General features: G+C 36.2%; 1 protein-coding gene across 1 annotated transcript in view; it reads right to left on the bottom strand.

The window, feature by feature from the left end:
• Positions 1-27,798, bottom strand: part of TENM2 (teneurin transmembrane protein 2) — a 3,267,991-nt gene that overhangs the window by 1,293,497 nt on the left and 1,946,696 nt on the right. Inside the window, exon 12 of the mRNA XM_077757352.1 lies at positions 24,727-24,875. The gene's annotated coding sequence lies outside the window, so the exon portion shown is untranslated. The remainder of the gene's footprint in view (positions 1-24,726; positions 24,876-27,798) is intronic.

A 27,798-nucleotide genomic window follows, 5' to 3' on the forward strand; every position in this document is an offset into this window, starting at 1 on the left:
GTGTCACAAGCAGAATTTTTACATTTCTTTTTATTATAAGGGAGAGGTGATTTTTAAATTTATGTAGGGAGGATGAGAATTATGTAGCTACTTGTTGCATATTGTATACAATCAGGAAGAACAATAACAGCTTTTATTTAAATGGATTTTTGGCAAAATATCATTACCTTTATTCTATTCCTCAAAATATATAACCAACTACTTACCCTGTTTCATTTTCTTAGTGACACATATCATTAGTTTAAGACATTAAAACAAATTAATGTTTATTTATTTTAGAGAGAGACAGAGTGCAAGCAGGGAAGGGGCAGAGAGAGAGGGGGAGACATAGAATGTGAAGCAGGCTCCAGGCTCTGAGCTGTCAGCACAGAGTCGGACGCAAGGTTTGAATCCACTTGAGCCAAAGTTGGACCCTTAACCAACTGACCCATCTAGGTGCCCCAGCTTAAGAAATTTTTTAAATCCCACAATTTCCCTATTTACCATCACAATACTTCTAAGAATGTCAAATTCCTGCTAATCCACGAATAAGATATTCAATGCCAGCATGTCAAACACAAGTTCTTATCCAGAGCTCAAAAACATCTTGTGCTACAAACAGAATGGCAATTACTAATGCAAAAAACGTATAGCTCCCTCAAGGCTTTTCAGAAATCTTGATTATTTAATCAGTGTTCTTGATTTGTACGGCTAGGTAGTTGATGGCTCCCAAAATTTGTCACATTGGACATTATCCAGATGGAGTGCCAGTTTTCATTTGAGATTCAAGAGGTAAAAGCCAACAAAAAAGGTTTTCCACCATCTCGGACTATAGCTCAACTTATATCAGATGACAAATAAAACCTGGCAGTCTGCTTTGCCCATGATTTTAAAACAGAAACTTCATTGAACTGTCAGTTACCAAATGAGGTGATTAACTCTGATGTTGATTAAAGTTTTATGCAATGTTTTTATTACTGACAAGTTTCTTTTTTCTCTCTTTTTGGGGGTCTAGTTCTTTCAATCTAATTCTCACTTCGTGTCTAAGATTTCATTTATGACATTATGTTTTGATATATATACTTACTGGTGCTACTTTCAAGGACTTTCTATTGTATGCTTGCAAAAATTAATGTATGATATGACTGCATAGGAGGAATCTAAATCATGCATATTCCTTTCAAAGTTGTACATAGGAGGACCATAGTGATGTTCAACTTAACTCTTCCCAGACATGCCTCTCTCTTTTGTAGTCCTTTCATTTTATGTGTACAGAGTTTCACTTTTTAAAAACTATGTTCTTGATTTACACCAATATCATCCCTTAGGTTGACAGCTCTCCTAAAGAATAGGCGATAGCGGCAAGGAAAGTCAGACAGGGATTGGACAATAGCAAGTAGTCAGACAAGAAAAACAATAAACAATGTTCATTACTAATGATACTAAGAAACTCACAAAGTGTTAAAGGCCCAGGAGACTGAAGTCCAAGAGGTACGGAAGCAATCACTTCAGATGTTCAGGCTGGAGAGGAGTTGGGATCCCAGGCTGCGAGGTGCATTAAATGAAGTGCACCAATGGTCAGGTCAACAGGCTAGCCTGATCAAAACATGGGATTACATTTGTTTCATGTATCCTTTTAAACATTTCCCCTTTCTCTAGCTTTAATCCTATGAAAGTTCTTTCAATTTTCTTAACAGATCTTGCTCACTTTCATTGTGGGTCATTGATAATATTTTGTCTTCCTAGAGGATTCTTCCCTTTTCTCTCCCCTTTCCCCATATTTCCCTGGCTATGAAGTTGCCTCTCTCTCAGTTTTCATTTCCATATCACTTTTAGCAGAAAGATTTTGCTGACTGTGCATGTGCATATTGTATATCATTAGGGCCCTGTACATCTTCCATCAGAGCAGTTGGGCTGTAGCAGGACTGATGGTTACTAGTCTGGGTCAGTTACCAGATACTAAATACCTTAAAGGTAAGTGCCATATTGATTTTTATGCATCCCTATATCTCTAGTATCCAGCACAGCACCTTCCAACTGTACAATAAAATACTTGTTAAAGGAACAAACATTGCTTACGGGTGTGGGTGGCTGTGGACACTTGGGTATAAACAGGAAATTGATTGTTGCTTGTTGAACAGTGAGCATTAATAGCAGTAGAAAAACTGATATCTTCAGGGGCAGGACCAAAGGAACTGCGATTCTTGGCAATGATATAGGATGAGGGTATTACTCTCTTGTACTCCATTCAGCAGTCCCTGGCATGCTGGTTTAGATATTAAGAAAGCAGCTAATAGTAATAATGCTTTCCAATCTCACTGTACTTCTACCCAAAGGATTTATTGAGTTTTATAAACACTGATTAATCATCCTTGCCCTAGTGAGGTGGGTAAGAGTTATTATGCTCGTATTATGAAGAGGAAAACCAAGGCAGAGAGAGATTAAGTGGTTAACCCAAGGTCAGGCAGTGAGTCATAGAGAGCTGGCACTTAGACATGGACTTTTAGACTTGCAGCTCTCTGCTTAGTCTATTTCTCACTGAAGTAGAGTTTGGATGCCTTTCTGAACCCCCTAGGAAGGAGGAGTAGCTCCCCTTTCCATGCTTTCCCATTGCCATTGGCACCACCATCGCCATCGTCTTACTGTATGCCAGACATTCTGCCTAGCACTTATGAAGTCACTGAATCCTGGAACAACAATAACAACAAAAACAATAACTTGAAATAATTTTTATTTTAATCACTTTAAAGATAAGAAAATTGGGTCTCAGAAATATAATTAGATATTAACTAGGTCTTGGAATTCAGACCCCTGATTATCAGAATCAAAAGCCTATGCCATTTTCCAACAACATATAACTTTAATCCTGTCTACATGTTAGTACAAGTTGGGATCAGATATACGGTATGGGCAAGTGATATAATACACAAAAGGTAGCGGAGCACTGGAATGTAATTGATTTTCAATAAAATGTTTGGAATAAATAACAGAAAGAAGCTGGAATATCTCCCAAGATCATAGGAAACTGGAGCTAGGGTCCAGCATTTGAGTGGCTCAGAGTCACAGAGGATGGGCTGATACCAAGTTCATTGCTTTCACTGGTGGATACAGACAGTAATAGGGGTGTCTGTCTGGACGTTCTCATATGAAAGGGAAGATGAGGCATAATGAAGAGCCACACGAACCACACCTTCACATCTCCACGTGAAGCAAGATATCTACCTTAATCTTTTGTCATTTAAACATGTATAAAAAGTGTAGGCAAAGTTTAATATATCAAGAAATTGACTGAAATTCTGCTTAAATTAAGGAAATTCTAGATACTACCAAAATATCCAAGTGAGTATTAATTCAATCTACTAATACCTTACAACTCCTTACAAGTTGCACCATTAAAATGCTTAAAAGCGATCTTTTAATATGTCTGCAGTACTAGTCCATGGTTATATAAAAAGGGCAGGTTCCAGAGTAATAAATAGGTATGGGATGGTCTTGTTTTGTGAAAGAAAATACGTATAAACATAAAACTCTGGCAGGATACACCCAGACAGCTAATAGCTGTTATCTGTAGAAAGCAGAACCGTGGGCATCTTTTTTTTGGTTTACCTATATATTCTCAATCTTCTGAAATGATTACGTATTGTTCTTGTAATGAGAACAACAGAAGTTATTTTTAATTTTGAAAAAAAAATTAAAACAGATGCCTCAGGGAAAAATGGGTTTTGAACCACTGGAATCATAAACCAGGCACCAGCTGCCACCTGAATATCTCAGCTTTAAAATAAGCCACAGACTCCTGAACATACCCAAGCATGTGATCTCCCTCCCATGCCACACATACTGTTCTCTGATATAAGAAATCAAATGATTCATTCTGTTCCCTTCCACCTTACCCTGACATAGCAAAGACGGAATGTGCACTATTTCCAAATCAAAATAGGCACAGTGCAGCAAGAGTCACTTCCAAATGATGGAATTAGATTAGAAGTTAAGACGAAATATGTTTAACTGGCTTTTAAAGAAATTTGGTGGAACACATTACTATAAACAGTACATTTGGGCAGCCAAACAAACTTTGCCCAGAGAAAATCAATTTTGCTCCCCAAACAATGAGAAAAATTACTTTAGATTCGACATTAAATATTGTCGTAAGTATTTTTTAAGAAGCATTTCTATAACTCTGTGTAGAAATAGGAGTCAAAAGATGCCTTTGTTACTATGGTAACAGTCTCCCTCGGAAGAGCCAAGGATGAAGTAGCATACATTCGCCCTGCATATATTTGGCCAATCAATAAACAAAAGACTTAATCTGCATGCATCACATTAGGAAAGTGGTCAAGGTGTACATGATTAGTAAAAGGGTAGGGGGTATTCAGGTATTCTGGGTTCAATCAACCAGCCTAATTTTCAGCTGAGCTTTGTTAACACTTTCTTCATTTAGAAACCCATTATGAAGATAAATTATTGCTAAAATGCCTGTAGATACTTGAAAAATGGAAATATTCATTACAGAATTTTAACGTAACAGTATAACATGCAAGGTGGTAAACTATGATTAGGGGCATAGAAAAAATTTGTGCTTATAGGAGAAACACATGCACCCAGGAACCCCAGGAGTAATGGTAGCACTAATAACAACTAATATTTCCTGAACATTTACTACGGGCCAGGCATGAGCAAAGTGTTTTCCATGAATGTTTCACGGACTCTTTTAAACAACCTTAATAGTAACTACTATGAGTTTTCATTACCATTTTTCAAATGATGTGAGAACTATTTTTATTCCTGTTTTACTGATGAGGGAACTCGCACTACGAGATTCAAGTAAGTAGCCCAAGGGCTTCCATCTTGGGAGTGTTGGAGCCTAGGGTTCAAACCAAAGCAGTCAACTATCATTGCATTCAATGCACTACACCCACCAAACTTCCAGCCTTGTCAGTGATCAACAGCACGGCTTTATGAAAGTGACTTGACTTTTCTGAGTCTCAGACTCAGGCTTTTGTGAGGTTATAATTACATAATGTATTTTAAGAGAAAGCACATAATAGGCCCCTCAGTACATCCTTCCTTCCTCTTGAAACCCTTCAGTGCCTCAGAATCAGTATAGGTTATTATGAATATTAACAGGTCTTGACTGATGCTGCATAAAAGAGAGTTGGGAATCATTGGAATACTAACATCTCATTTTACTTCCTGGGTGTAACTTCCTCCTCCTTGAACACATGAACAGAATTATCAACAAATAGCACGGGTACACACACACAGATACACCCATGGGTTTCTTCTCATATTTTCTTACTCCTATCATATGATATGGCCCTAAGACATATGGCAACAGAGGGAAATGCAGTAAATAATTATCAGAAAAGTAACTGTGTGACTTAGAGATTCTGTAACATCACCTTTCTGGGCATCAATGTCCTCAGCTATAGCAGGGAAGAGATAAAGGTTATTTCTTCTAAAGAAATTCCAGGAGAAACTATCCATGATATTATTGTTGCTGTGAACAGAGTGGCCCTCGCTCATCTGAGCCCTCTCTACTTCGTTTATACCTTTTTTGGAATTTCATACCTGAATACAGGAAATGAGTCATCTGTAGTCCTTGTGCAGATTGCCTCCCTGACAGGTAGCTGTTAGGCCCTATGTTGAAAACTGGATGCGCTTTGTTTTCATTGAAATGTTTATCCCCAATTCTGTCATACAAATTATTACTCTGAGATAAAAACCCTAAAATTGGTAGTGGGACAGCAAATACTTAAGTGATCCAAATGTCCCTCAATAATAATAATAGTGATAATAATAACAAAAAGATATGACTGAGGTATCAATAAAAAGCGAAAGAGGGAGGCAGTTTTAGAGGATCAATTGTTTTGGAGCAGAATTATGGAATCATTTCTCTTCCAAACTTTAATATTAAGTGAAATGTTTCTGTCTCCTTTAGCTGGGTTCATTTGAAGTAGTTTCACAAGGCATTTTTCATTAGCAACATCTACACAGGGAAGAGTACTTAGCTTGTTTTTTACCTGATACATTTCTTAGGTAAAATCATAAATATAGTCCCTGAATTTCCTACCTACCTGAGCATAACATGAAGCTCATATTTAAGCCATCTATAGGAAATGTTTTCTTGCAAACTCGACATGTGAGTACACAGAGCCTCTCTTTCTTGAGTCACGTGAAGATAGAGCTTTATGCCTTAAAAGGCACAACCAAAAGTTGTCAATTGTCTGGCTCCTTAAGAGGCAGGCCCATTCTTGTCTCAAATACCAGCTGCAGTCTGAATTCACCTGGAATGGTGTTTCAGAGAAATCCTTTTTAGTGTCTGGAGAGGAGGTCTGTAGTCTGAGAAATAATTCCATGTTGAAACTGAGAATCGAGACGTTCCTCTCCCATCCTTCTAAAGCACAATTTGTGAACTGCTGGCCCGTGGGTTATCCCCAGAAGGGATTATATAGGCTGCAGTGGGGGCTGAATAGTGTTTTACATTTGAATTAATTGTCAATGTTTAAAAATCATTAGATTTCACTGCTTCTCTTGAAAAAGCTGGCAACGCTGGACCTGCATTCCCACATGGCGGCCATCTGCTGGATCTGGGTAGGGGCTGCTCATATTTACAGTGGCATGTGGTATCCAGGGCCCCACTGTCCCCACCACTCCTGAGTGTTTACTCTTCAGTGAGACTCAATGTCATCATCTATATAACATCGTACACCTGGGCCACTTCACCATTTACTTTATCTAGACAGATAAATATTTCATAGCAGTTATAGCTTGGGCCCCAACCAGGTGGAATTCTTGCAGGCCCTGGGAGCAGTGTCTGGGGCTCCCTGCTACGCTGTGAGTTAACCCTTTTGTGTGTGTGTGGGGGGGGTGGGATTACATGCAGAGAGGTGAGAGGTGGCCTAGGAAATAAGCCAGGCACCTGGGGCAGCTTGCACTTCCCAGTGGAGTTTGCAACAGTAGCTATTTTTGAACGATTGCAGGGGCGACTGTACCTAGTGTACCTGGGCTGAATATCAGCCTTGCTTTAAGCAGTTAAGTTTGTGACCATCACTTTCAGTTAAATTCACTTTCCGGAGCAGATAGATAGAAATGGACCACACAAGGTGTCACTCCCAAGTGGAATACCATGCTATTGCACGTATTCCATTTTCCCTGGAATTACAACTTCAACTTGCGTGTTTGTAAAGCAGTTTCCCAGGGAAAATGCCAAATGCCATGTTAACAACTTCCAATAGAATTGGTCTTACAGGCAAGGAAAAACATGCTTGTTGATAGAGAATATAGGGTAACAGAAACCTAATATTCCTGCCTTCCATTTGAGTGCCACACAGTTCATCAACTGCCTCATTTGGTTATGTTTTAGGTTAAAATATTAAGCAGTTTTCTTTAAGTTATAGCAGCACCTCTCAGTAGGACCTAGAAAGTTTCAGACACGGTATACAACAGAATTTCTCAACCTCAGTGCTGGTGACATTTGGGACTGAGTCACTTTTTGGTGGTTGCGGTAAGGGACTGTCCTGTGCGTTGTACACATCCTTGGTCTACCTACTAGACACCAGCAATAATCCTTAGTTACGACAAGCAAAAACTGCCAAATGTTTTTTCCAGGGCAAATGAGTCTTGGTCTAGAATCACTGGTCTATATTCCAACAACCCAAAAGGGTCATGTGGCCAATAACTGCTCACAACCTCAAGTGAAAGATCATAACATATTGTTAGGAACATAACAACAACGGATTTCTGTATTACTACAAATGAAGATTTCAGTATTTGTGACATTGCTTAACATGACTTTTTAACTGCCTTTTCTTTCAGGAGGATTTGAAAAAGGACAGTTTTAGATAGTCATTTGGTTTCTCCCAACGTTTTAAGGGGGTGGCAAAAAGCACAGGTAGCTTTGTTCCATGTTCCCTAATTCATTAAAATCCTAAATAACTTTTAGATTTTCTGGAACATTTGAGATTATTTGAAGGTTTCCCTCCAGAATACTTCCTGTGCCTGATTTTTAAAGCGCATATGTGCTTAATTACTAATCTTCTTAGAAATATTAGACTATACAGAAGAATCAGTTAAGTGACTTCTCCGTAACCAAAAACTGCTTACAGATTTGATGCTTAGACTTGATCTCTTCAGAGTAAACAATTTTTTGTGTATTTGCAGAGATGGTGCATTAAATAGTTTTCCTTATTCCGTTGGGGTATTTTCCACAACATTACAATCAACTACTGCTCAAATAACTGACAGGGAATATTACTTAATAGTGAAAATTCTTTTGAAAGTAGCAAAATGATTAAATTAAGTTCAGGGTAGTTTTAATATTTAATAATGCCAACATTCACCTCGTTAGAGGTTTTGGAGTTATACATGATGCTCCCTTTCATCACCTACCTTTAACAAGCCCTGTGGAAACTGTCTTAGAATTGTTTTTGAAGTCATCCTTCACATCTCCCACTCCAGATTTGCCTGGGCCCTCATTATCTTCACCCTTGACTAATACAATGGCCAATAATTGTAGTCTTGCTTTCTCAAATCACCCACTATTATGATTCCATAATTGCTGTACATAAAACTCAAATCTGATTTTATGTCTTTTAAAGCAAATCAAAGGCCAAATTATTTATGAGACATACATACACACGCATACAAATACATAAATCTTTCCAACCTCAGATGCTTCTACCTCTTATTATGGGATAATTATTAAGCTCATAGGCTAATCAAAAAGAACCTACTATGTGCTGTCCATTTCTGTGTGTCCCCTTGGTTTGTGACATTCATGCCTGGAAAAGTTCCACTTGTTTTAAACTCAGCTAGAATGCCACCTTCCCCATTTTTTTTTACTATCCCTTGAAACACTTAACTTTCCTTTCTGTTCCAAATCTTCTACAAAAGCATTTTATATTGTGGTCTTGGAATCATTTGTACATCTGTTTCATGTACTAAACTGTAAGCTCCTATAAGGTGGAAAACTGTTCGACTATTTTTTAACATGTATATCTTTCACTTGGTATATCTTATAAAGGTCCACCATATAGAAAGATTTTTTTTTTAGTTTTTCAAATATTTATATCATTTACTTTAAAAACAGGTCTATCACATGGAAAGCACTCAGTAGATATTCTAAAAAATTGCCTTATTTAAAAACTTATAATGTATATAAATTTTTTTTCAACAAAAAGTTACTGAATGCCTTCTGTGATCTAGCTTATGTTCTAAGTAATTTAAATGAATAATATGCATTCATTCGATAGAAAATAATGGAATGTATAAAGTTTTCTAGTGTTTATAAAAAAGTAGAGGTTCCTCAGAGACAGAATCAGAGGTTATTTTGTGGTTAGTTTTTTATCCATACAGATATCCAACTCAGATTTTTATTACATAAAATACATAATACTGATAGCACAGTACCTAGCACTCAGTAAAAGGTAAATACGTTGGTTAATGTTACTATTATTGTCAATATTACTCTCTATTAGAGGAAATATCTCAAAATGAAAAAATCCAAATAATGTGAGATGACATAGAAGCTGCAAAAATAAAAATCTATCATCTCTTAACAAAATATTTTTACAGTTCAATTTATTTTATAACTCAATAAATATTTATTGAGTCCAGTTAAACCAGAAAAAAATGGGATCGGCTAAAATAGACTATGCTATGAATAGATGGATATGTCACTGTCTCTAAAACTCAATGATTTCCATTTAAAATATTAATAAAGTTAAGAAATAATAAAAGATTCATTTTAAATGGTATATTTGTACTTCATATAGTTAGTATCTTTCTTTGATTAGGATATCTGATCCACCAGACTGTCTGTATCACTAACCATGGAGCTGAGGGTCTTGTCATTTACTACTTATAATTTATAGTGGGGAAGTTTTTGTTTCCAGACTTGGGTCTTCTCATTTTATGCCACAGAGTGGCACATGCATTTTTTAATAGTGATTATTCCCCTTATAAGAAATTATATTCATCCAGAGAAATTTCATTGCCTATGGACAATCCAAGTTTCACTATTTTTTTTATTTTTTGGATAGTTATCTTGGGTTTTAAAATCAATGAAAACTTAGACAGTGGGTAAATTTTTGATTAAAATATTTACTCTAGGGGCACCTGGGTGGCTCAGTCAGTTAAGCCTGGGTGGCTCAGACTTCTGCTCAGGTCATGATCTCATGGATTGTGGGTTCAAGCCCTATGATGGATTCTATGCTAAAAGCTGAGAGCCTGGAACCTGCTTCAGATTCTGTGTCTTCCTCTCTCTGCCCCTCCCCTGCTTCTGCATGGGGTTCTCTTTCTCTCTTTCTCTCTCCCCCTCTCTCTCAAAAATAAACATTTAAAAAATATTCTAAATTGAAAAATATTTAAGAGCTACACTTGTATTTGTTCTTATACTGTTAACATTTGAATCATACTGTCCAATATGGTAGCTGCTAACCACATGTGGGTTTTGAACTAGTCTAAATTGAAGTGTACCCTAAAATCTCAAAGATTTAGTACAAATAATAATGTAAAATAGGTCATATATATATGTAATAGATCAGGTAACCGTATGTGCATATATATGTAAAATATATAGATATATGTGTATAGATAAAGTTACATGTTGAAATAGTATTTTTATGCTCTGGGTTAAATAAAATATAATTCCATTTTTTTCTGTTTAAAATATGGCTATTAGAGAAATTTAAATTGCATGTGCAGATCACCTTATATTTCTCTAGCACAGAGCTGGTTCAGACACTTTGTTCCTAGAATGAATCATAGCTTTGTTTTCCTTTATCCTGTGTTAAATAGCATTGACAGAGAATTACAGGACAATTGATCCAGTAGTCAAGTTTTATAGATGAGGAAATGGAGGTTCAGAAACACTCCCTTTGTCTATGGTCATAAGGCTAACTAGAGATGTAAGAGAACTGGACCATATATCTCTAGACTTCCTGACTTGAGCTAAGTTACTGGCAAAGTAGCAGATAAAAATGATATCTAGCTGTTGGAAGAACAAACAGCTAGATATCATTTCCATGCTGTGTGGCATTCATCTATAGGATTCGGACATGAATCTTCCTTGTATGTGATAGGGAAAAAGGCAAAGCCATTGTGCTCAATAATAATAATGACAGAGATAGCTCTGTAAAACGAAGCAAACAAAAAACAAAACAAAAACAATTAATAAATTCTAAAATGGTATCTTTAAATAGTAAGAGATATGACTGATGCAATGAACTTGTTAAAATGTCTCTGACCATCTCTATACTTTGGTGACTTTGTTTACAAAGTAGTAAGAATGAGACTGTATCAGTGAATGAAAAAGAAAACCTACATTTCTTGGGAAAGAGGCATCCATCTTTTTCTATTTGTAAATGCTGACGAGCAGAGTTTAAGGAGGGCTAATGTCACCCATTCATCTTAATTAAAGAGTTAATTGCTCGTGTATCCTGATTTAGTTAACCGAACCTGGTAGCGTGGGAAGTCCTTCCCTCTATGTATTTTATTGACCAGTGTAATGACATCATCAGTAAGTCTCGGGATTTATTCATGCTTCAGCCTATCCTCATAATGTTAATAGCCTGTACATGATAAAACTTTCAAGAGGAATGGAGTCTTTGTGCCTGGCACAGAATACAAAAAGCACGGTGGCTGCTGAATGTCTTGCTTCAGCTGTCACTGAAGAATTCCTTCGAAGTCTAGAGTCATGAAAATAGTAAGAAGTAATTTTAAATGCTAGTTTTCAGAAAATGTTTACACGCAGGATCATGTAGCAGTTTTTACAACCGCACATTAAATATCTGAAAGTTTGCAATATTCACTTAATATTACCGACCAAAGGCCAAGTGAGCATGCATTACAGAGCGAGGAAGATCCTGTTGGCAAAGAATATTTTTAAAACATACACATTCACATACACTAAGAAAAAAAGTTAGGGCAAATAATTACCCATGAATTGGATGAGGGGATTCCTAAAAACAAGACTTTTCAACCTTTAAAATATAATTTCCGTCAACATTCTCTACCATTTCCCCAGAAATAATGTGTTTAGATGAACTAAAAAGCTACTGTGGATATATGACTAATTTTAGACTCACACCGTTTGCTAATACATTTTTTTTAAACATGGGAAAAGAGGCAAAAATCAAAGAGCAGCAGGGAAAAAGTACTATCTGGAGGGCATACAGAGGCAAAAACATGGAAAAGATGTTCAGAGTTAATGGGCCTTTTTGTGTCTCTTCTCACATGAAGCCATAAGCAGACCTGGTTAAAGTTAATTAAAGTTAGCGCCTTGCTTCTGCAAACAAAACTGGTTCAAAAATCATCCCCTGTTTTTGAGCTACCGATTACATATTAAATACCATGTTATGGCCAAGGTAAGCACATTATGGTTATAATAGGAAAAAGATATAAAAACAAAAAGTTAGAGGTAGAAGTATTATATATGTTTATATATAAAATTTGTTTATAAATGTATAAATATATAGTATATATATTTTTATATATACACTTTTTATCTTATAGGCTGCAGCATCCCAAAGAGTCTTAGGGTGATCACTTAATTTGTCTGTTCTTCAGTTTGCACATCTGTGAAATGGTGACAATTATGGTACTTGTCCCATGGAGTTATTGTGAGTATGAATCAATATATTACACTTAGAACCCTACCTGGCGTGCAGTAATAAGTATCGCACAGGTGTGAACCATAATTATTATTCTCATGACTAAATCTGCCCTATTAAGATAATGATTCACTATAGACTCATTAATATAGGTTCACTTTCAGTTGTAGAAATGTCATTTTTTTCCTTTTCTTCTTAAACTTTTTATTGCTTTTATACATAAGAGAAATAATTTTGTTGAAATTATATATAACAGCATATATGTAGAGTGGCAACACCATGTAGTAGTTAACATGGAAGACATGTAACGTGAAGCAAATGTTGGCTCATACCCACTTTCTACCTCTTTGTAGCTTTGTGACCTTGGGAAACTCGCCTGAGAGTTCTAAGCTTTGGGTTTCTGTTCTATCAAATGAACTTATAAAAATAAGATAGTCCTATAGTAGTCATAAAGATTATGTAATACAATGGTTGTAAAATCCTAAAATAGTATCTGACACATAATAAATAAAATAGTGATAGAATTTCTACTTTTCTCCTTTTAATTAGAAGGATGATGATATATGCGGCAAAAATAAAAGCAAGAAAAGCCTATTATCCACTACTGATTAGAGTGAAACAATGAGTCAGTTATTTCTCTTTCTTGGTTTTCTGCACAGCTCACTTTTCACAGTGAGCATGGTGGAGTTAGGGATGAACGTACGCTGAAACAAGGCCCATAGTTCAGAGGAAGGAGACCCTATTCTCAGCAGTGGGGGATTAAGTCAGCTATTAGACAGGTAGAAATTCTTGAGGTGAAAATGGAGGAAGATTATTACATATAAAGGGGACTGGGCCAGGTTTTCATAGATGCACGGTCTGTAATAGGGAAAAATGAGCAACCCTGATGTGATGCTCTTAATGGTCTGTGGAAGAATAAAAGCAGAGGTTGACAAATTAGGTAAGAGATTAAAGAACTTGAAATTTATTCTGTAGTTAGTAAATAGCCACCTACGTAGGTGAGAAATGGGACTTTGGAGTCCCAAATTAAGCATTCCTTATAAAGTAGCTTGTAAGGCAAAAATCAGAGAGGCAAAATTAGCCATGAAAATCATTTAAATCTTCATGACCTACAGCATGGGGGAGATACATCTCATGCAGTGGTTGTGGATACAACCATAACTAATAAATTCCTTACCAGACAAAAATTTTAGAACTACAGGAAGTTCTAAGGAAGGAACAAAAGAAAGTTGATGTGTAGGTATCTGTGGGCTTCCAAAATATTTCACCTTTAGGGGACATGTTTAATGAGTCCCTAGTAGTAAGAGAAGGGGGGAAATATTATGTTTCCATACATTGGCTGGATTTATGCCATTATATGCTACTATTATGCAGTATTTTAATAATATTTATGATTTATAATAATACAATATAATATTAATAGCCTTTTTAGACATGCTAATAAATTTGTTTGTAATTTTGATCATTAGACCAGTCTGAAAGCACTTACCAGAGTTTTGTTTTGTTTTATTTTTAGTACTAAAGCAAGAAGAATATTAAATGCTCAGGAAAGTCTATCAGTGAAGGGTCTAAAGTCAAGGCAGTTGGGGGTAGCCAGGTGGCTCAGTCGGTTAAGTGTCAGAGCCTTGATTTTGGCTAGGGTCATGATCTCACAGTTCCTGAGTAGAGAGAGTCCCACATCGGGCTCTCTGCTGACAGTGCAGAGCCTACTTGTGATCCTCTCTCTCCCTCTCTCTCTCACTCTCTGTCTCAAAAGAAAAAAAAAAAGAAAAGAAATCAAAGGAATTAGAATATAGTGTCAGAGAGACTGAATAACAGAGTCAAGGGTGACTTCAAGGACTCACTAAAATGATATGACCATTGGCACACATTGGCAAACGTGGATTGTTTTCTAGACAGGTGGTCAGAAAATCCAGGGATGTTTTGACCTGCCAAAGCTGAGGTGACAGGATATATCACATTCAAGTGACACATTAGAACAGCAGCTCTCAAGAGGGAGGGCAGGCCAGATGAGATAGGTTTTGGATGGAGATGGAGTTGACTTGGGAGGCAAATACTTTCAGAGTCAGAATTTAATTCCCTATGTAAAACCCTTTCNTATTTATTTATTTATTTATTTATTTAAATGTTAATTTTTTTTGGAGAGAGAGAGACTGTGAGAAGTAGAAGCACAGAAGGGGGTTGGGGGAGAGGATCGGAGGTAGGCTCTACCTCCTGTAAGGTCTAAGGAAATGTGTCTTATCATCATTAAAACCTCCATAACCTCCTGCTTTATTAGATTTCATATATTAGATCTTAAGTTCCCTCATTCTAAAGGATTTATTCAGACTCCCCTTAATTATAATTTTCCTACTTTGTGATGATATAATCCAGAAATATTTAACCATTTTTAAGGCATTTTCCCCCCTACGGTAAAATCTACATGATACTTACAGGTATCAAAACTTACAGGTTGCGATGTATGGTTTTTTTGTTTGTTTGTTTTTGTATCAGGACAACTATATATTCAAACTACAATGATAAAATAATGAATACTTAATAGGAAAAAGACAAATGCTCTGAAACTGAAGAGATGAAAGAAAGGTCATGACTACTTTTGGCAATAAGGCAATAATCTCATATTTAAAAGAAAAGACTAGAAATGTTGAAATTTTATAAAAAATAAAAATAATAGCTAAAAGTTATTGAGCACCTACAATATTTTAGCCTCTGAATTAACATTTTAAAATGGCATCACATCAAAACTTCCAACTATCCATGAAGCACATACAATTACCCTAATTTTAAGAAAAATGAGAAACTTGAAGTTGAGAAAAATTAATTTTGCTGACAGCTGCACATCAGGAGGAGGTGAAACCAGGATTCAAACTCAAATCTGTTTAACTCCAGAGTTGAACTTTGTCTACTACACCCAAGTGCTGCCCCAACTTTAACAATACTGTTCAAAACATTTAAAGTATAGACTGTAAAACATTTCTTGTGTGTAGCTGTTGTACTTTTCATTTTCAAAACGTTAATCAAAACTTAAAATAACTCAATATGCAGTGATAAGTCAGAAAAGTATTTCTTGTGGGTTTCCAAGACCTCTTGAACACTTGAATACCAGTAAGTTTTTACAAAGCTGAATCTTATTTTGAGATACACTTTCTTTTAGATTGAAGTATTTTTTTTTAAAATAAATATAACTCTGGACAAGCCTCATGTAAGAATGGAACCTCTTCCAATACTATCCACTTACTAATAAACATGTGCAGAGAGCGGAACAGAGCCGAGGCCTTATAATTCTTTGACCATACCAGTAGCAGAGATTTCTGATATCATCGTGTAAAAAAAACTGAAGAATAAAACCTCCCTAGAAGCTGATGTAGGAAAATAGGACAAACTAAAAGATAGTGGAGAACAGCCTATGAAGAACTTTCACAACACAGAACCACAGAGACAAGAAGGAAAATAAAAATGCCTGAGAGAAAATGTTCAAGAGACTTTGGAGCCAAAAAATAAAGATGTTAATCTCATGATAAACATAATATGTTGAGGGAGAAAAAGCAAGCAAAATCTCATCCTGCTGAACTGAAATGATTCAGTTGTGAGAAATAAATTTTTAAAAGAGTCAAAAGGAAAGAGACCAGAAACATAAAGTGAAAGACAATCCAATATAAAAATAAATGACAAAGCAGAGAGAGAAATATTGTATTGTTGAAAGAGATTGATTCTCCACATCACAATGACAGAATCTGAGGAAGGAACAGAGGGTCCCTTATTTCCAAACAAGACTGTTTGGGGTGGGGGGGAGCAATTAATAATTTTTTTAAAAAAATCCAGTGAAAAGTATTAGAACTAGAGCAATTCTGTGATAGTAAGGGAAAATATTATCATAATCAGGATTTAAGTTAAGCAGAAATGCATAAAGAGGTACCATTAGAATGTCCAAAAAATCTAACTCCACAGTCAATAAATATAGGAGTTTAATACATTCACATATGTTTATGACTGAAAGCAATCAATAACTTGTAAAAATCTTTGCAAAAGGATAGAGATATTTTCATTAGGATCATTATTAGTTTTTGCTAAACTGAGTTCCAAGGAATGTTGAGAAAGTTCAGACTCACATTTAGCGCACTGGGAGCCAAATCTCAGGTCAGCTTTTATAGGCCATAGAGCTGGGCTACATCATTTAGCTCTAGATTGTCTTTCTATTAAACAGAAATAAACCATCAGCCCTGCTTACCTCACAGCATTCTGAACAGAATTTGCAGCCTTTTCTGAAATGTTGCACCTACTTGTTGCTTTAAAAAGGCAGTCTGGCAAAATGGGAAAAGGGTTTTGGGGATGAGACAAATCTGAATGAAATCCAGACTCTAGTGCTCACCATTTGTGGGACCTAGAAGAATTAACGAACATCTCTGACCCTCTGTTTCTTCATCTGTAAAATGAGAACACCAGCACACCTTTCACCAAAGTGGTGTAGGGATGATGTGAGTTAATGATCTGCCACATGGTAAGCATTCATCAAAAAGCGTTTCCCTTAGGATCATCATAACCATCACCATTCTTACTCTGTTGCTAAAGTTGACATATTGATAACAGGTTTTTTAATGGTTGTGTAATTATAGTCCTTATTTCTGCTTATATAGCATTCAAGCCTGGTCCTCTAAATCTCAAAAAAAAATCTTTGAGTGCCTCAATTTCTTTTGAGTAAATTTCCTTTTTTTCCTTGTTGTTGCTTAAAATAATCAGGCACTTTCTCCTGCTCCAACTAAAACCTAGACCTACACAAAGAGTAAGAAATATAATGGCTCTGCTGTCAGACAAACTAGTTGCCTTCCCATCTCTCTTCCGTTGCACACATCCATTCATTCATACACAGATAATTTTAAAGTATCAACTATGAACTAATATCTACCAGTCCCTCACTAACACCATGGACATTTTATCCAGTCCCATGATGCTGGATTCAATCTTTACAGTGGTGAGATCATATTCCTATCTCAAGCCCTGAAACTTCCTATGACTCCAGGTAATCTGGATACATTCAATTGCCAGACTAATATCTTAGGTAAGATGTTTAACAGGCATTTCATATTTAGCATATCTAACACCCAGCCCCAAGCCTGCCCCCAGAACGTGCTGTCTGCAATCGAATATCTGTCTACTGATCTTCTATATCAGAATGACAGAAACTGAGGAAGTAACAGAGGGTTTCTTATTTCTAAACAAAAGTGGTTGAGAATGGGGGGAAGCAATAATTTTTATTTTAAATCAAGCAGAAAGTGAAAATTATTAGAATCTAGAGCAATTCTGTGATAGTAGGGGAAAATGCTCTCCCAATTAGGATTTAAGCTAAGTAGAAATGCATAAAGAGGTACCATCTTTTCAGTTGCTGAGGCCAAACCCCTGAGATCACCCTTGACTTTGTCGTTTTCACTTACATTTCTTGTCTATGGTGTCAGATTTGCCTTCAAAATATATATCCATAATCACCACCACCACCTTACTGCCTCCGACCCTCAGTGTAATTCATATGTGATTATGCTTCCCTGAATTATTTTAATACTTTCTAAACATCCCCCTGCTTCCATTCTGGACCTCTGGGGGTCTGTTCTGAATACAGCAATATGTGATCATCCTAGGAAGAGGTAAATCAGGTCACACCAAGACTATTGCTCAAACGTCCCTTTGCCTGCCCATCTCACTCACAGTAAATTGCCAACAAGGGCCTGGAAGTTTTCACCTTCCTCTACCTATCTGACCAGGTATCATGCTAATCTCCCTCTCATCCCCTCCTCTCTAGCCACATTGGCCTCCTTGCTGCATGCAGCCAAGGAATTGGCTGTTTGCCTTAACACTCTTCCTTTTGATTCGCTTGATCCTTTGCCTCCTTAGGTCTTGGTTCAAATGCTCTTTTCTTTGGAAAGACTCCCCTGACCACCCTCTCTCTAGTCCCCTGCCCTGCTTTATTATTTTTCATGATGGCTTTCTCCATTTCACATGGAGAAATTATTTTACATAATTCTTACATATTTTACATAATTTTTATGCTCATCCTTGTCTTCCTACACTAGAATGTCAGCTCTGTGAGGATAGAGAGTGTGGTTGGTTTTCCTTAACTATCTCTAAAGTGCATGGCATATATTTGGGATTTAATAAATATCTGTTTAAGAAAGTTAATGAATGTATTAAATTCTCAGGTTTAATAATGAATAAAATAAATAAAGTCTCAGTTCCCAGTGGGGCTTAAATTTGAGGGCTGGGGGAGAGGAAGAGTAAGCAGGGATACCTTTCTCCAATTCTGACGGGAAAGAAAGCCTTCCTAGAAACAAATACACTGGCAAGACACTGAATCACTCTGAATTTTAGTTTCCTTATCTGTAAACTGGAGATAACCAATCTACCCCTTAAGAAGGAAAACTAAAGAGATCAAGGATATAACATACATGCCAGAGAAACTGACACCTCAAAGACACACAAAATATGTGCACCTCCATTTTCATCCTCCCTAAAATGCTCTGATTTTGTATCTTAATTTTGTTCTATCCTTGCAATTTTATACCTCTCAATTTTTATGTTAAGTACTGAAGGCAGTTAGCAGTAGAACTCTATTGGCTACTGCAGGTCAAAATAAACAATCAAATTTTGTAGAATCTATTGAAGAACCACTCCGTGTATATTTGCCCTAATCATCTGATTACTGAAAAGTAACCAGGATCAATGCAAAATAGTCAGGTAGTTAATAATTTGACCGTCTCAAAAGATATTATTAAAAGGATGTTAGCAGGACTCTGTCATTCTAGAACCCTGGTCATGGTGGGTTCTAAAAGACCCTCTGAGGAACTCTGAGCAGAGGCCGGTGGCCATCTAACTTTTGGAATTATTATTAGCTGTGCACTCAGATGACATCAAAGTCCAGGAAGTCCAGCTAAGGTGTGGTTACTGACGATACTGAGACTATTAACTTGGATATTTCTTTCCTCTGCCCTACATACATTCTCATAAAAAGATTAGAGCTAAACTATCAGTACTATCTGATGCAATGAGAGTTTGCACACACACAGACAACATTTAGCAAAGAGGACACACACACAGACTCATATTTAGCAAAAAGAACACACACTCACACATGTTACAACTAAGGTCTATCATCTATTATCTATCACCTACCATAATTGGATAATTGTATATAGTTACATAAATATATAAATGTGTGATACTGCTTTGGTCAATTAAGTTATTTTACGCTAGCTTATATAAGTACAAATGCAAATTTAAGTGCTCTCTCTATATTATTTATACAGTATATATTGATGGTTTAGGACAAAAATGTATATACAACTTTAGTTATTCTATGAACATGCACTTAGAAATTTGCATTATAAAAGGAATTACTAAATGCAATATCACGCTATTTCCCATGGAAAATTTCCCAAGAAGAAAATAATGAAAACATGAGTTAGTATTTCCTCCAAATGCTCCCTTGCTAGCCATCTTCTCCTTCGACACTGACCTTTACCCTTAAGGAGGCAACATGAGACTGTTTCTGTTCCTTGAAAAACATTAAATTGATTTCACTTTGACTTGAAAAGGAGTTATTGAGTGCTCTTATGAATTTCCAACAAATTGAGGTAAGAAAAAATAGGAAACAATCTGTTTTTAAGGAGATCAATGAAGATTACATAGACTAAAATTCATACCAGGTAAGATTAAGAATCATAAGAAATATACATGATTATGCAGAATAAGAAGTAGAAATATTGGCAAAACTTACTGAGGTATATTCTAAAACACAAATGCAATTTAATTAAGGAAAATTTTTATTTACTTATATTCGTGTATGTTTTTAAATGCCTTCTGGACTAAAGCATTACATTAAGATCCCAAGTCTAATTTTTGGAAATTCTAGATAATATAGCATTACAATGTTAGATTCAAATGTAGGATGCTTGAAATTGACAAAAGAAAGAAAAATAGAACCCTGGACCCTCTTTGAGCTGAAACAGATGATATTTGCTCAAAGTTCCCCAAAGGGAAAACTCAGGCTTTCTTTCCACATGTTTGACATGTGACAAAAACACTGAACGAAATTGTACAAAATAATTATCACTTGAGGCTTCCTTTACTTCTAGAAGTACAGCCAGCTTTGTTTTCATTTTTAGATCAGTGAGGCTAATTTCTGAGAATTTTCCTTTTTTCATAATAGCCAAATTGATATTTAAGGGTCATGGTCTTTTGCAAAAAATATTAATGTAGAAAAGAAAATCCATTAAGGTAAGGAAACAAACAAAACAGAATCTTATGCTTGGGGACAAGAATAATTTATTTGTGGATGTGGGACAATGAGTTATTTGGTCTTTCTTCACAAATGAGATAACTGTCATATCCCATCATATCCCACTACCATGAATTATATATAACAACATTTGGTGAAATATGAAATTCTAAAAATACACTGAAAGGCTGGAGTCATCTTAATGGTTTATTATGATAGGTGTTCCTGGTTTTGAAATATCTTCTTTCATAGAAGACAAATGGGGGCGACATTATTTTAGAAAGTCCACATCTTTTAAAAAGATGGATTAAAAGCTCTTTGAGACAGCTGTGCTGTTTTATTAGAAGAACAACATTTTCTTCCTAAATAATCCTTGAGGGCAAGTGCATGAAATAATCAAGGGATGCTTTGGGCCCCATTCAAAATTAAAGCTCAAAGAAATATTGCACAGGAGAAGATCGCAGGATAATCACTTTTTTTGTGAATGTAAACATGCGAATAAGGACAATATAGGAAATCAGACTTAAATCAAAGTACAAATGTTATACTTTCACATCCAGAACACCCATCCTTTCTGTCACACTGCTTCATTGTGGGTAACACCTGGGCTTTGAAATCAGCAAAAAGTACAGCTGAGCACCTTCTCTGTTCTGTAATGTCCTATGACCTCAATCAAGTTGATCAAACTCATGTGGTTTCTATATCTTCCTCTGTGAAACCAGGACAGTATTTTGTACTTATCTTGGTTGTGAGGATTAAATGAGATAGTACAGGTAATAGGCTTATCACAGTGTGCCTTGGACAGGAGAATAAACCTGCTATTGTGGGAACCATATAGCTTAGGTAAGCTCATGAGTTTTGATATTAGATACACAAGTCTACTCGCTCATTTCCTGTAGTAATTGTGGGAGATTGATTCCATCTCTCAGAATGGCAGTTGACTCATCTAAAAAAGCAGAGGTGATATAAGTACCCACCTGTAAAACTGTGAAGGTTAATCACAAAATGTAAAGGGCTTAGTACAGGGCCTGGCACATAATTATAAGAAGAGCTCAGTGACAGGCTTAAATGTGACCTTAAATAACAATAGTTAATATACACATGATAGAGTGTTCACAACTTGCAAGGCTTTTAAAATCTTTTCTATTTTAAAGGTCTTTTGGTTTTGTTCCTTGTCTATTTTCATATCTGTGAAGTGCCTCGGGGGGAAAAGCCTAAATATATAACAGATACACAAGGGCAGTGTGGAACATGGGCACTGCAGCTGTCATCGTGTCACTCATAATCACTTTTCTCTGCTCAAATGTGCACACCTGGGGAAGGTTGAAAACTCAGTCTCTTCCGTTATCCCCCATTACAGTTGGGTAGGGAACATCTGGCCAATTAATTTTCAGTAGTCTAGGAGGCTGGATCACCAATTACAGCATTCAAGGGTTCTTGTTTTTATTACCTTCCTATCATCAGCACACACTGGACTTGGGGAGCTGCATGCTCTGAGAGCTTGTATTACTAGCTAACATTCTAGAGGAGGATACAAACAGGGAACTACAAATCACACAAGGCAGAATTGTAATTGGATATGACGTTCACTTCAGATTTTTCTTACAAATACACAGAGTGCCCGTACATAAGCCAAGTTAGCCAAGCTATGAATCTAATTACTTTGCCAACGATAGTAATGCATTTCGATTGGGACTAACCATGAGGTCAGCCAATAGTCTTCAAAACATTCTCACCCATTCTGTTTCTTCATAAAGAAAAAAATATCTATTTCCTTAACTTATGATAGTGTTACATCCCCGTAAACCCATCATAAGTTGAAAATATCCTAAGTCAAAAATGCATTTAATATCCCTAGCCTATTAAAGATTATAGCTTAGCCTCAGCTACTTTAAACATGCTCAGATCATGTATACTGGCCTACACTTGGGCAAAATCACCTAACACATAACCTATTTAATAATAAAGTACTGAATATTTTACATAACTTATTAAATACCGTATTGAAAGTAAAACACACAATGCCTATCTGGGTACAGAATGGTTGTAAGTATATTAGTTGTTTATCTTCGTGACTGGGCTGCCAACTGGGAGCTGTGGCTTGGTGCCACTGCCTAGCGTCATGATAAAATATCATATACATATCGCCAACCCAGGGAAAGATCTAACTTCAAAATTCAAAGCCCGGTTTCTACTAAATATGTATCACTTTCATGTCAGCTAAAGTCAAAAAATTGTAAGTTGGGGACCAGCCTTTATCATCCTTGGGATAAGTATCAAGGGTCCCCAACATTTATCCTAAAGAGTGTAGTTTATTCATAAATAATGAGCTATCCCTTCCTGTTATAAACAAATAAATACTTTTGATCGTAATAATGTTCACTAAAAATCTCAGTTTGGCCTATCATTAAAGGGAGAAATGTAGGCGTAGAAGATGTGTATGTAGCTGGCTTCTCTTCTAAGAATCTGTGTTCTTTGTAATTATCATTTGTCCAGTAAATAGAGTCTCCAACAGTTCTATGGTGAACTCAGCAGGGTCTAAGCTATTATTTCAGGTTTTTTTCTTTAAGAATAATATCAAATTATCTGAAAAGGCATCTCAAAGGGTGAAAATGTAGCCATCTTTTTTTTTAATAGCTGCTGGCTGCAGGGAACCAAAGAAGAATTTTCTTCCTCCGGAGGGCAGACTTCTCTGGCTAATGGAGAACATGCGCTTTAATAATGTCTGAGGTAGCACAGAGTTTCAACATGCCGGTTCAACACCCTATAATCATCCTGAAGTAGGCAGGGAATACTGGTCCTGGGATACTGGGGGGAAATTTTGGTAATTATCATTTCATAACAATATATGACTACATGTGCATGTGTAGATAGATTACATGTTCTGTGTGTACTTACACATGTACATAGAGTTTTAGAGTAGGTCAAAGATTCTACCATCATCTAGAATTTTTTACTTGATGAACTACTTCCCTCTCGTTGTGGACAATGCTGGTAGAACTGAAGTATCTCACCTCTCCGGTCAGTGAGTAGGCATATGAAACCAACCCTCACTGATCAGATCCTCTTTCCTGAGTTGTTCTTCTGGCAGATCCTTGAAGAGACCTTCCAGTAGTTTCTGCTACCTAAATTTCAGAGCTTCTCTAGTTTCTGTCCTTTTGTGAGGCTTTATTGCTGAGCCAGCCCTTTGATTCTGTGAGGAAGCCAATATGCTTTCCATTTATTCTTTTGTTTTTCTCCTTAGGTGATTCAGTACTGGTCTCTGTTGCACGCAACCAGTGGTTTCCGATTCATGATGTATGCACCTTCCCACGCTTCCTGCAACTTCCCACTTTAGAAAATTGGACAGAGGATATCCGCTCTTGTCCCCACAAAAAGCAAGACCTCTTTGAATTTAATTTTCAAAACATCCTCACATTCAATTACATTAATAAAATACTCCTTTAAGATCAGTGAAAGAGATTTAATTATGTATTTTGTTTTATTTTTTATTTTCCTGCAGACTAAAAACTAAAAATAACTTCATTGATTTTGAAACATTAATCTTCTCTCAGCAGATGGACAGAACCCGACCAAATGCAAATAGGTTAGTTTCTGTATTTGGACATCAGTTGCAATATTTTTCCAAGTTTTAAATCATCCGCATAGCATGTTAAATTATAGTGCCTCTCTTTCTTCTCTGACAGATTCCAACCTTTTGATTCTCTGCCTTCTTTCTTTGCTACAGTAAATTGATCCTTTAAAACATCCAGGTGCAAATGAATTAATGGTCTTCTATTGTGAGTGAGAGTGATTGGAGTCCCTCCCCCCTCCTTTTCTACATTGAGGTCCTTTCCCCTTCTGAGAAACCCACATATCAATTAAACTCACCTGCTAATTAAAAGCTTGTTTGGAAAAATCCTTGCTAGTTAGAAGCAAAAGAAAGTGTAAAGGTGTCTAAAAATAGAGGCTTTGAATGTCAATTACTTCCTTCCTCCTCAGTTCCTGGTTCCTTGCTTGAATTGAACGCTGATAAAGAGCTAGGAAAAGGGGGAAAAGAAAGAAAAAAAAATAGTAAGTATCTTTTTCACCTATATTTTCCTGGGAGTATATCATTGGTTTAGTAACTTCAGCTCTTTGTCAGCAACATCAAGATACAGAGTTTTTATTCATGAGACGGAAACACCATTTCTCACTCATATAGCCACACTGATTTCCTCTATAAAGGCAGTAGGAACCCCAGTTCTTACACAGTGACTGTCAACAATCAAACCAGAGCTTTTGTGAGCTGAAATATCAGAGGGATGAAAGTGAATGTGGAAATGATGCCCTGTTCTCTTTCTTAATGACACATGCCTGCTCTTAGATCCTCAACCACTATTCACTCCTGTCTGCTTTTCCTGAGAAATGGGTCCTAAGGGCAGATTTATACCAACACTAGATTGTCTTTTCTTTCTTTTCTACCTCAGACTTAAAAGCTATATTGCTCTAAAGTAACATGCTAAGTATCAAACTATACAAAAAAAAAAAAAAAGAGAAAATTCTAAAACTAGAACTCAGGAGACTAGGAAAGCCACAAGTAAAAACAAAGGCCCCCCCCCTTTTAATGTACCTGACAATGGGAACAAATTAAATTATGATCTGCCTTAGAAAATGACAGATAATTTATCCATTTATTCATTCACTTGATAGAATTTTGTTAAAAGTCTACTATTTGATAGTCATTTGGTTAGGAGGTGGAGTTAGAAATATAATTAAGATCTAGTCCCAGACCACGGGGAGTTTACAGTCTAGAAAAATAAGCCAGGAGTAAATAGAAATTACAATAATCTGTGATAAAGCTGGCTATAGGAGAAACCTAGGCAGCTAACCCAGATATGGAAGGTCAAACAAAGGCTTTTAGAAATGGTCACAGTTAAGCTAATACCCAGAGGTTGAAAATAAATTACATAGAAAAGAGAATGAGAAGAGAGATAGACATTCCGATGTTGTTGAATGGGCAACATGAAACTGAATAGGACACTTTTGATGAGCTGCCCACAATGCATTTAAAGAGTGAAAGGAAACCCCAGAGAAAAATCAAAATATGATGTTATTTTAAACTGCCTTCTGTAATAATCAGAAACTAATGACTTCTTTATATATATATATACATATATATGTATGTATATATACATATATATAATAGGATATATAGATGAAAATAGGAAAGGACAAGTTTTCTCCATGTCACTTCCTTTAAAACGTGTATGAAAACAAACTAGAACATGTTTAGGTGGCTATGAAAAAAATCTGTTTATGAATAAATTGGGAGTTAACTGACTTTACATAATTTACATCCAAAATAGATATATCCCATAAAGACTTACATTCACAGGATTAAGGTAGACTGCATGACACTGAATGAGAATAGTATAGTGATAAATATAGCAAAGGCCTATACAAACATAAAGCCCTTTTGGAAAAAATGATTTCCCAAGATGGTTGTGTTCAAAATAGGACATGGTTTTAAAAAAAAAGATACATTCACACAATGGAAAACTGTGTATCAGTGAGATTAAAGGTAACGTGATAATCTTTAATTCAGTTTCGTTAAGGATAATGAGTACCTACTATGTGTCAAGCATTTTTAATAGGTTCAAGATCAGCCATAATTGATGAATAATGCAGTCAAGTCCTGAAGCTTTATGACTAACAAGGAAGATAGATTATTAAAAAGAACCATCAGTACGTACTTAGTGTAATAAGTATTCAGGGTTCCTTCTGCTCTATTATACAAAATATAAGACAAGAAAATTTTTTCTTTTTAAAAAAATATTTATTAATTTTGAGAGAGAGAGTGCTCAAGGGGGCCAGGGAGAGGGGGACAGAGAGAGTCCCTAGCAGACAGTCCCTAGCGGGGCTTCACCTCACAAATCGTGAGATCATGATCTGAGCCAAAGTCAAGGGTCAGATGCTTAACTGACTCAGCCAACCAGGCACCCCAAGGCAAGAACCCTTTTTTATTCAGACCTATATCCCTGGCACCTAAAATAGTGCCTGACACTGTGATGAAGTAAAATTTATAAACTGTAGCTCAATGAGTGGTCTCTGAATACGAGGGCTTAAACTCTGGTTCCAATACAGCACTATGGCTAGAGAACCGTTAATCTTTAACCATATCTTATTTTTGTTGGAGGCTGACAGAAACAGTACTCCTAGCTATAAAATTCAAAGTTCTTTGATAAATCATATAGCCCCAAATTAATCCTCTAAACTGTAAATCACCCTCCAGTGATGTCTTATTGCAATAAAATAAAATCTCAATTCTTACCAAGACCTACTTCATCTCAACATTCTTGTCATATTTTCCATACTATAGGCACACAGACTTACTTCCTGTTGTTCAAACACACCAGATGTGTTTTCATTTTCTGGCTTTTGCACCCTTTTTCTCTGACTGGAATGCTTTTGACTGAGAACTTTTTCACGGCTCACTCTTGTAAAGTTCTCAGACTGAATGTCACATCTTCAATGAGGTCTTCTCTGACCACCCTTTTAAAATAGCCTCATTCACCTATCAGTATCATTTTATCATGTCCTCCTCCCTTATTGTCTTCATGGCACTTCCTATTATTTGAAAATGTTGATATTGTTGGTATTTCCTCCTACCTTCTACAACAAGACTGTTAGCTCCAAAAAGAGAAGAAAATTATTTTACTTGTCATTAAGTGAGTGTCTTGTATATAGCCAGTACTCAGTAAATATTTGTTTATTACATCAGTGCATAAATAATCCAATGATAAGCAGTCCCTCATACAAGTTTAGGGAACTGTAAACATTGTTACCTCTAACAAAACCCAGGGCACTAGCTCTATTACAACTTGACCAATTTTCAGTAGTGTAGACTTAAATGATAAGTCTACAATTGAGATCCATTCTTAAAAGTTGTTTAAAAACGAGAGAAACTTTTTGTCCCTACCA

This window comes from Crocuta crocuta, unplaced genomic scaffold, assembly GCF_008692635.1.
Source record: "Crocuta crocuta isolate KB4526 unplaced genomic scaffold, BGI_CrCroc_1.0 scaffold131, whole genome shotgun sequence".
Classification (NCBI taxonomy): domain Eukaryota; kingdom Metazoa; phylum Chordata; class Mammalia; order Carnivora; family Hyaenidae; genus Crocuta; species Crocuta crocuta.